The sequence below is a fragment of the Lactuca virosa genome, chromosome 1 (genome assembly GCF_052849685.1).
Source record: "Lactuca virosa cultivar CGN04683 chromosome 1, Lactuca_virosa_CGN04683_v6, whole genome shotgun sequence".
Taxonomy (NCBI): domain Eukaryota; kingdom Viridiplantae; phylum Streptophyta; class Magnoliopsida; order Asterales; family Asteraceae; genus Lactuca; species Lactuca virosa.
Genome location: NC_136426.1, coordinates 203,645,817 through 203,654,687, shown reverse-complemented (window position 1 = coordinate 203,654,687; position 8,871 = coordinate 203,645,817).

Sequence of the window (8,871 nt, the reverse complement as noted above, 5' to 3'; positions counted from 1 at the left end):
ATCATTATACTTTTAATGAGGAACTTAGTTGCCCTATCCTACCCGTTCGGCTAATGACCCTCCACCAATCAAGGAAGCGGTGGGTGAGAGTGGACATCCATTAAACTGTCATTTTATAGGCAGCAACCTTATACCCCCCTTATAGACCGGCTTCGTGAATGAGGCCTACTAACGGTAAGACTAGCATTTATCTTATACATATATAATAATTATTCTTATAATATTATAATAGTATAGAGGTGAATTTTAAACTTGTAAAATTCTAGGGTTTGGAATTTAATTATTTCAAAATTAAACTTTTAATCCAAACATTTAAATTTCAAAACTTGAGGGCAAGTTTTGAAACATTTCAAAACCATCTAGATCAAAATTCAAATAATATAATTAAACAATTAATTGGTGATTATCTAATTTTGACCTAATCCAATTCCATGCAAGATAATTGATCAAATAATTCAAATAATTAAGAATTATCAAATAAGGTAATAATTATCTAATTAGATGACAAATATCTTTTATTTTGACAAAGATAATCATAAGGAATCAATAAAATTTAGATTTTATTAATTAGAAACATTTATGGTAATTATCCCAAGTCAAAATAAGCAAAAATCCCGAATTTCCCTCTGTCTGATAGCCCGACTAGCCGAGTCCCCTCTTGGACTCATCGAGTACACTTTTGGACTCGACGAGTTTGTCAGGCAGAAGACAAGAAAATTGATTTTAAGCAATGAACAAACACACCATGCATCAAATACAATAGAAACCAAGCAAGGCTCTGATACCACTGATGGGTTTTGAGCAAAAGAACATTCCTATGTGCACATGCAAAACCCTAAAGCTTTGGATCTAGGTTTCTCTATTGTACACGCAAATTTATCCAAAGCTTGTAAACCCTAAACCAGCATACAATAAAAACTATTGAATATCAAATAAACAAGTTAGATGAATACCTTGATTATTGATTATAGATCTTGAAGCTTTGAGAACCTTAGCACCCCAAATGTTGTGCCTCTAATGAATCACAAACACCAAAAGCAATTGGATGAAGCAAGAGAGAGAGGGGAGAGGGAAAAATCGGCTCCAAGACTTTTAGGGTTCAAGTGTTAGCCGAATTCTCATGCCCTAGGGTCTTTATATAGGTGTGAAAATTAGGGTTTCAGTCATTATCCTTATCTGGTTACTTAGCCACCAAGCAGCCCAAAGGATAATTCTAGAACCCCTTATTTGGACGAATTTCTAAGGCCTTATCCTTAGAATTCGTCCACCCTATAATCTAGGGTTTCCTTACCCAAATTTGCAACTATCACATAATTACAAGTTCAGTCCCCTTAATTCAATTAACCTCTTTTGACCACAAAATTAATTCTTAATTAATTGTTGACCAATGTTAATTGCATAAATATGATTTCTCTTTTAATATATTATTCTTATAATATATTAATAAACCATAATAACCTCTTTCTCTATTATTCATCCAGTCAAGTTGCTTTGGTGAAGGCTGATGGGTTTGAGCCATAAGAACTTTCCTATATGCACATGCAAACCCTAATGCTTGGATCTAGGTTTCTCTAATTGAACATGCATTGTATCCAAGACTTACAATACTAGATCTAATGTAAACAATTGAATCTAATCATATGAAATCAGATATAAAAGAATACCTTGAATTACTTGCTTGATACTTCTTCTTCTTGGAGCTTAGAGTCACAATTGTCACTCCTCTAATGGCTTACAAACACCAAATAGCAAGAAGATGATCTTGAGAGAGATAGGAGGGAGAGAAATCGGCCCTAGGGTTTCTTGCCTTGCATGAGTACCAGTTTCTCCACCCCAAGGGATCTATTTTATACTATGAGCTACTAGGGTTTCACCTTTAACCCTAATTGAATGACTTAGGCCCTAAGCAATCCAAGATCCTTCTAGATAATAGGCTTGGACGATTTTATGGTATCCAAACCCTAAAATTCGTCCACCCTCATATCCATAAGGATACATAGCCCAAAATACAACTATCACACATTTGACAGTTTATGCCTCTTTATTCAATTAACCTCTTTAAGTCAAGCAATTGGTTCTCAATTAATATATGACTTATATTAATTCAATAACATTATTATTTCTTTAATATATTATTCTCATAATATATTAACAATAATATCTCTTCTCTCTTAACAAATCATCCTGTCAAGTTGCTATGGTGAAGGCAACCCAAAAGGACCATGCACAACCGGGTCAAGTACTTACCAAATATAGTTACAGCCTTAGACACTAATCCAACAGTCTCCCACTTGGATAAGTCTAGTAACTATATATGCAAATATAATCCGATTAGCAATCGTAGCTCTCAAAGACGCTGTCAAACTTTGATCTTATCAGTATCCTGTCCTTCAGATAAGGGATCGTATAATCCTCTGTTCCAGATACCGTGCGGACAATTACATGGAACATGGTCATACTTATTGTCCTACAATTTGTTTCTCGATCTCAGATTTACTTGACTTAGAACTTAATTGAACACATCAATTCAGTCCTGACCGGGCCCGACACATAAGTCAAATCAAATCATCGAGGGGCCCTAATATCGCTTTTACCCTCTTAGGATAAAAGGAACAGATAAACTTCGACTTATATGCATTTACTATCCACTAATCAAATTACACACAACAATACGTTTTATAACATCAAGTTACTGACGCGTTTGCGCATTATCAATGCATAACCAATTAACAAACAATAAACCATATATCTAGGTTTTAAGACCATATGATATTACCATCTTGTGATCACTCGTGATAAATTCCATGAAGTGATTCCAACAAGTGTGGGTTTATTCCAATGCTCAAATCAAGTTCATAAGCACTCATGAACGTTGTAGCAAACCTTTGCTATGTCTAATACACTTTAGACAATCTACACACCAATTCATGACAGTCTTCATTCATATCTACTTCCAACATATGAACGACTGTGGACTATTCGAATAATTCGATTATTATCAAATAACTTAATTATTCAGGAAGTCAAAACATGCAAAATGAAACAATAGTTAAACAATTAACATAAGACAGTAGCTTTACTTATAAATAATACTCATTTATTTAATCATCAAATGTCAATTACATTTATCTATTACATGTTTCCAAACTATCTAATCTAAACTAATATCGTCCTTCAGCCCAATGCTCCTAGCGTGCTGCAAATGCTTAACCCTGCTGAGTCCCTTCGTAAGCGGATCTGCTGGGTTATCCTCTGACGATACCCTCTTCACCACGAGGTGTCCTTCTTCTACTCGATGTCTAATAAAGTGATATTTTCTGTCGATATGCCGAGATCTACCATGATCCCTTGGTTCCTTGGTCAAAGCAACCGCTCCTTCATTATCACAGAAGATTTCCATAGGCTCCTTTATGGCAGGCACAACTCCAAGATCACCAATGAAGTTCTTCAGCCACATTGCCTCTTTTGACGCTTCGCTTGCTGCAATGTACTCTGATTCGCACGTTGAATCAGCTACAGTTTCTTGCTTGGAACTTTTCCAAGTCACTGCTCCTCCATTGAGGGTAAAGACCCAGCCCGACTGCGAACGGTAGTTGTCCCTGTCGGTCTGAAAACTGGCATCACTATACCCTCGCACCTTTAAGTCATCACTCCCTCCGAGGACTAAAAACCATTCCTTGGTCCTCCGAAGGTACTTAAGTATATTCTTGACCGCAATCCAATGAGCTCTGCCCGGGTTCCCTTGATATCTACTGACCATGCTCAAAGCAAAGGCCACATCAGGGCGAGTACAAGTCATAGCGTACATGATAGAGCCAACCGCGGAAGCATAGGGTATTCGGCTCATCTCAGCTATCTCGGCTTCTGTACCCGGGCTTTGAGTCTTACTCAATTTGGCATTACTCTGTATCGGTAGTTCTCCCTTTTTCGAGTTTTCCATACTAAAACGTTTTAGTACCTTATCCAAGTAAGTATTCTGACTAAGTCCTATTAGTCTCTTACTTCGTTCTCTCACTATCCTTATTCCTAAAATATAGGAAGCCTCTCCGAGGTCCTTCATAGCGAAACACTTCCCGAGCCAGGACTTAACCTCCTGCAGAGTCGGGACGTTGTTTCCTATGAGCAGTATGTCATCGACATACAAAACGAGAAAGCTAACTATACTCCCACTGGCCTGACATATACACATGATTCATCTTCACTTCGTACAAATCCAAACTCTTTGACTTTCTCATCGAAGCAAAGATTCCATCTGCGAGACGCTTGCTTAAGCCCATAAATGGACTTCTCAAGCTTACACACTCTATTGGGATGCTTTGGATCGACAAAACCCTCTGGCTGAGCAATGTAAACATCCTCAGCCAACTTCCCATTAAGGAAAGCGGTTTTTACATCCATTTGCCATATTTCATAGTCATGAAATGCAGCAATGGCTAGCATCACCCTAATAGACTTTATCTTCGCAACTGGTGAGAAGGTTTCGTCGTAGTCAACTCCAGGAGTCTGAGTGAAACCCTTCGCAACCAATCGCGCCTTATAAGTGTGCACGTTCCCATCCACGTCAGTCTTCTTCTTGAAGATCCACTTGCACCCGACCGTCTTACGACCTGGTACATTGTCAACCAAATTCCAAACTTGGTTGTCATACATGGACTGAATCTCGTTGTCCATAGCCTCTTTCCATTTTACAGACTCTGGGCCTGCCATGGCTTCCTTATAGCTATTAGGTTCATCTAGATTTATTAGTGTACCATCACTAATATACGTGTCCCCTTCGGTAGTAATATGAAAACCATAAAACTGGGGATGAACTCTAACTCTTTCGGAACGTCTAAGAGGTAAGGACTCGTCAATTGGTTCAACCGGAGTTTCCTCCTCGGGTTGAGCGCCAGCGTTAGAGGTTCCTTCATCGCTCGACTCTTGAATCTCTTCAAGATCGACTTGCCTCCCACTGTCTCCTTGGCTTATGAGTTCCCGCTCTCGGAAAACCCCTCTCCTCGCAACGAAGACAACATTGTCACTCGGTCTACAGAAGAGTTATCCAAAGGATTTCTGTGGGTAGCCGATGAATATACATTGCTCACTACGAGGTTCGAGCTTGTCGTGAGTTTCTCGTCTTACGAAAACATCACAGCCCCAAACCTTGATATGTGCCAACGAGGGGGCTTTCCCTGTCCACATCTCGTGAGGTGTTTTGGCAACCTTCTTTGTAGGTACTAAATTGAGGATATGGGCGGTAGTCTCTAAGGCATACCCCCATAATGAGATAGGTAGTGAAGTACGACTCATCATGGAACGAACCATGTCTAGCAAGGTTCGATTACGCCTCTCAGCTACACCATTCAATTGTGGTGTCCTAGGTGGCGTCAATTGTGAAACTATTCCACATTCCTTGAGGTAGTCGTGGAATTTAAGACTTAGGTACTCTCCACCTCGATCAGATCGAAGCATCTTGATTTTCCTGCCCAACTGATTCTCCACTTCTTGTTTAAACTCTTTGAATTTTTCAAAGGTTTCTGACTTGTGCTTGATCAAGTAGATATACCCATATCTGCTATAATCATCTGTGAAAGTCACATAGAAGCAATTTGCATCCCTTGTGGTGGATCTAAAGGGTCCACATACATCTGTATGTATGAGATCTAATAAACCCTCACCCCTCGCACAAGTGCCAGTGAAGGGTGACTTGGTCATCTTTCCAAGTAAACAAGATTCGCACGTGTCATCTTCCCTAAGGTCGAACGACTCCAACACTCCATCCTTTTGGAGTTGGGCTATGCGCTTCTTGTTGACATGTCCAAGACGACAATGCCACAAGGATGCTTTATCCATACTATTGGAAGAATCCATACACAACACATCATTTCCTAGGTTATCTACAACCATAACAGTTTCATAAATTCCATTACAAGGCATTGCTTCAAAATATAAAACACCATTTAGATAAGCATAAATCAAACCATTCTCATTATTAAACGAATATCTAAATCCTTGTCTAAATAAACCATGAAAAGAAATGATGTTTCTTGCCATATCTGGCGAGTAGCAACAATTATTTAAATCTAAATTTAATCCATTTCTAAGCACTAAAGAATACACTCCAATCTTGGTGACAGGCGACGTTCTTCTGTTTCCCATGATTAGATTTATTCTTCCAAGCTCCACATCCCTATTTCTTCCTAGTCCCTGCAAATCAGAACAAATGTGGTAACCACACCCTGTATCAAGAACCCAAGAAATAGCATGAGATGAATCATTAGATTTAATTGTGTAAATACCTGCGAAAGATGGCTTGATCTTCCCATCCTTGATGGCTTGCAGATATTCCGGGCAGCTTCTCTTCCAATGTCCTATTTTGTGGCAATGGTGGCACTCTGCCTCCTTTGGGTTTGGGTTGGGCTTAGCAGGATCAACCTTGGTCCCACTAGAAGAGGAACCATCTTGGGACTTTCCTTTGCGGTGGTTCTTTGAAAAAACCTTCCTCTTCTTGCCCCTTCCCTGTCCAATAGCTAAAACAGGAGCAACGGGTGGATTGGGAGTTGGTGCAATAGACTTGTCCTTGAGGTTGCTCTCAGCAGTCCTCAGGAGTCCTTGGAGTTTGCTTAGGGTGACCTCTTCCTTGTTCATGTGGTAGGTCATCCTAAATTGGTTGTAGCATGAGGGTAAGGAGTGAAGAACAATGTCGATAGCCAAATCTTCCCCAAAGTTGACATTCAACTTGCGAAGACGATCAACATACCTTTGCATCTTTTGCAAGTGCACAGTTAGAGACTCTCCACTTCCCATTTTAGCAGTGATCATATTCGTTATGATCTCATAGAGTTCTTGCCTCGCGCTTTGGTGATATCTCTCCATCAAGTCTAGATGCATCTCATAAGGATACATGTCCTCATAGGATTTTTGAAATTCTGAGTTCATTGTGGCTATCATGATGCAGTGGACCTTCGTTGCATCACGCTCATGGTTCTCAAAGACAACCATTTCTTCAGGAGTAGCAGTTTCTGGATTGACCTTCTCGAGCTTCTCATCGAGAACATACTCTTTGTCCTCGTAACGCGCGATCGTGCGAATGTATCTTATCCATTCGCTAAAGTTCGTTCCATCAAAAGTCACTTTTTGACAAAGGCTCATTAGCGGGAATGAGCTAGCAGTAGCGTTGTTTGCGTTAGACATCTACAAATAGAAAGGAACAAAGTTTGATTAGAATTAAGCCCCTAATTAACACCCAAAAAGAAAATTAGGGCTAGGACCCAACAACATTATTTACACATTAGAAAAGGGATGTCGTAATCCAACATGCAAATAATTTGGAGGTAAGTGAATGACGATTCACTAATTCTTCACCATGAAAAACATAAGCTTTAAGTTTTAAATGTATTGAGAATTCCTAGATTTCATTGAGATTCATTGAACCTTTCAATGACATGTTTAAATCTCGATATGCCCCTCTCGTTTGTGACTGGGATGCCGAGGATCACAAAGTGGGTGTGAATAACCATGCAAATGTACAAGGTGCCCCCACTGTTACAGTTACCTATTCAATGTGCTGGTTAACCACACACGCTCCATTGAAATATAACAAACAATGAGTCACCCTTTGCCACCTTTGCTTAGAACCCAATTAATGTGCCGGTTAACCACACGCGCTCCATTAATGTCTTAGCAAGGGTACAAAGTGTAATTTCATGGGATTGCATCAATTCACTTTTCCTAAAGTAACTAAGATTGGGAATTTTATAAAACGTGTTTAGTTACTTTATATAGATTCATTATACTTATTAATGAGAGGAGGTTTGCCCTATCCTACCCGTTCGGCTAACGACCCTCCACCAGTCAAGCAAGCGGTGGGTGTGAATGTACACCCATTAAGCGCCATTTTATAGGCAGCAACCTTATACCCACCTTATAGACTGGCTTCGTGAATGAGGCCTACTAACGGTAAGACTAGCATTTTAAATTATACATATATATATTAAGCTTGTAATAATATAATAGTATAGAGTTGAATTTTAAACTTGTAAAATTCTACGGATTGAAATTTAAATTATCCAAATTAAACATTTAATCATAAAATATAAAATTTCAAAGCTTGAGGACAAGTTTAGAACTTTTCAAAACATAAGGATCAAATAGCAAATAATATAAATCAACTAATTAGATTATCTCAATTTGATCTTATTTAGAATTACTTGCAAGACAATTTACCAATTCAATTCAAATAATCAATTATAATCATATAAGGAAATTATTATTCAACTAATTGACAATTATCTTTTATTTGGTCAAGAATATACTCATATATATGATTAAAATCGGATTTTAATGACCCAAAACAGTTAAGGCAAGTATCCTCAAGTAAAACAGCAAGAAATCCCGAAACTTCCTCCTTCTGACGCTCGAACTCGCCGAGTACCTCTATGGACTCGCCGAGTCCACAGTAGAACTCGCCGAGTCCACAGTAGAACTCGTCGAGTTCATCAGGTAGTCTCACAAAAATCGAATTTTTCAAGCAACAAGCAATCAACCAATGCAACAATTCAATAGAAATCAACCTGGCTCTGATACCACTGATGGGTTTGAGCCATAAGAACTTTCCTATGTGCACATGCAAACCCTAATGCTTGGATCTAGGTTTCTCTAATTGAACATGCATTGTATCCAAGACTTACAATACTAGATCTAATGTAAACAATTGAATCTAATCATATGAAATCAGATCTAAAAGAATACCTTGAATTACTTGCTTGATACTTCTTCTTCTTGGAGCTTAGAGTCACAATTGTCACTCCTCTAATGGCTTACAAACACCAAATAGCAAGAAGATGATCTTGAGAGAGATAGGAGGGAGAGAAATCGGCCCTAGGGTTTCTT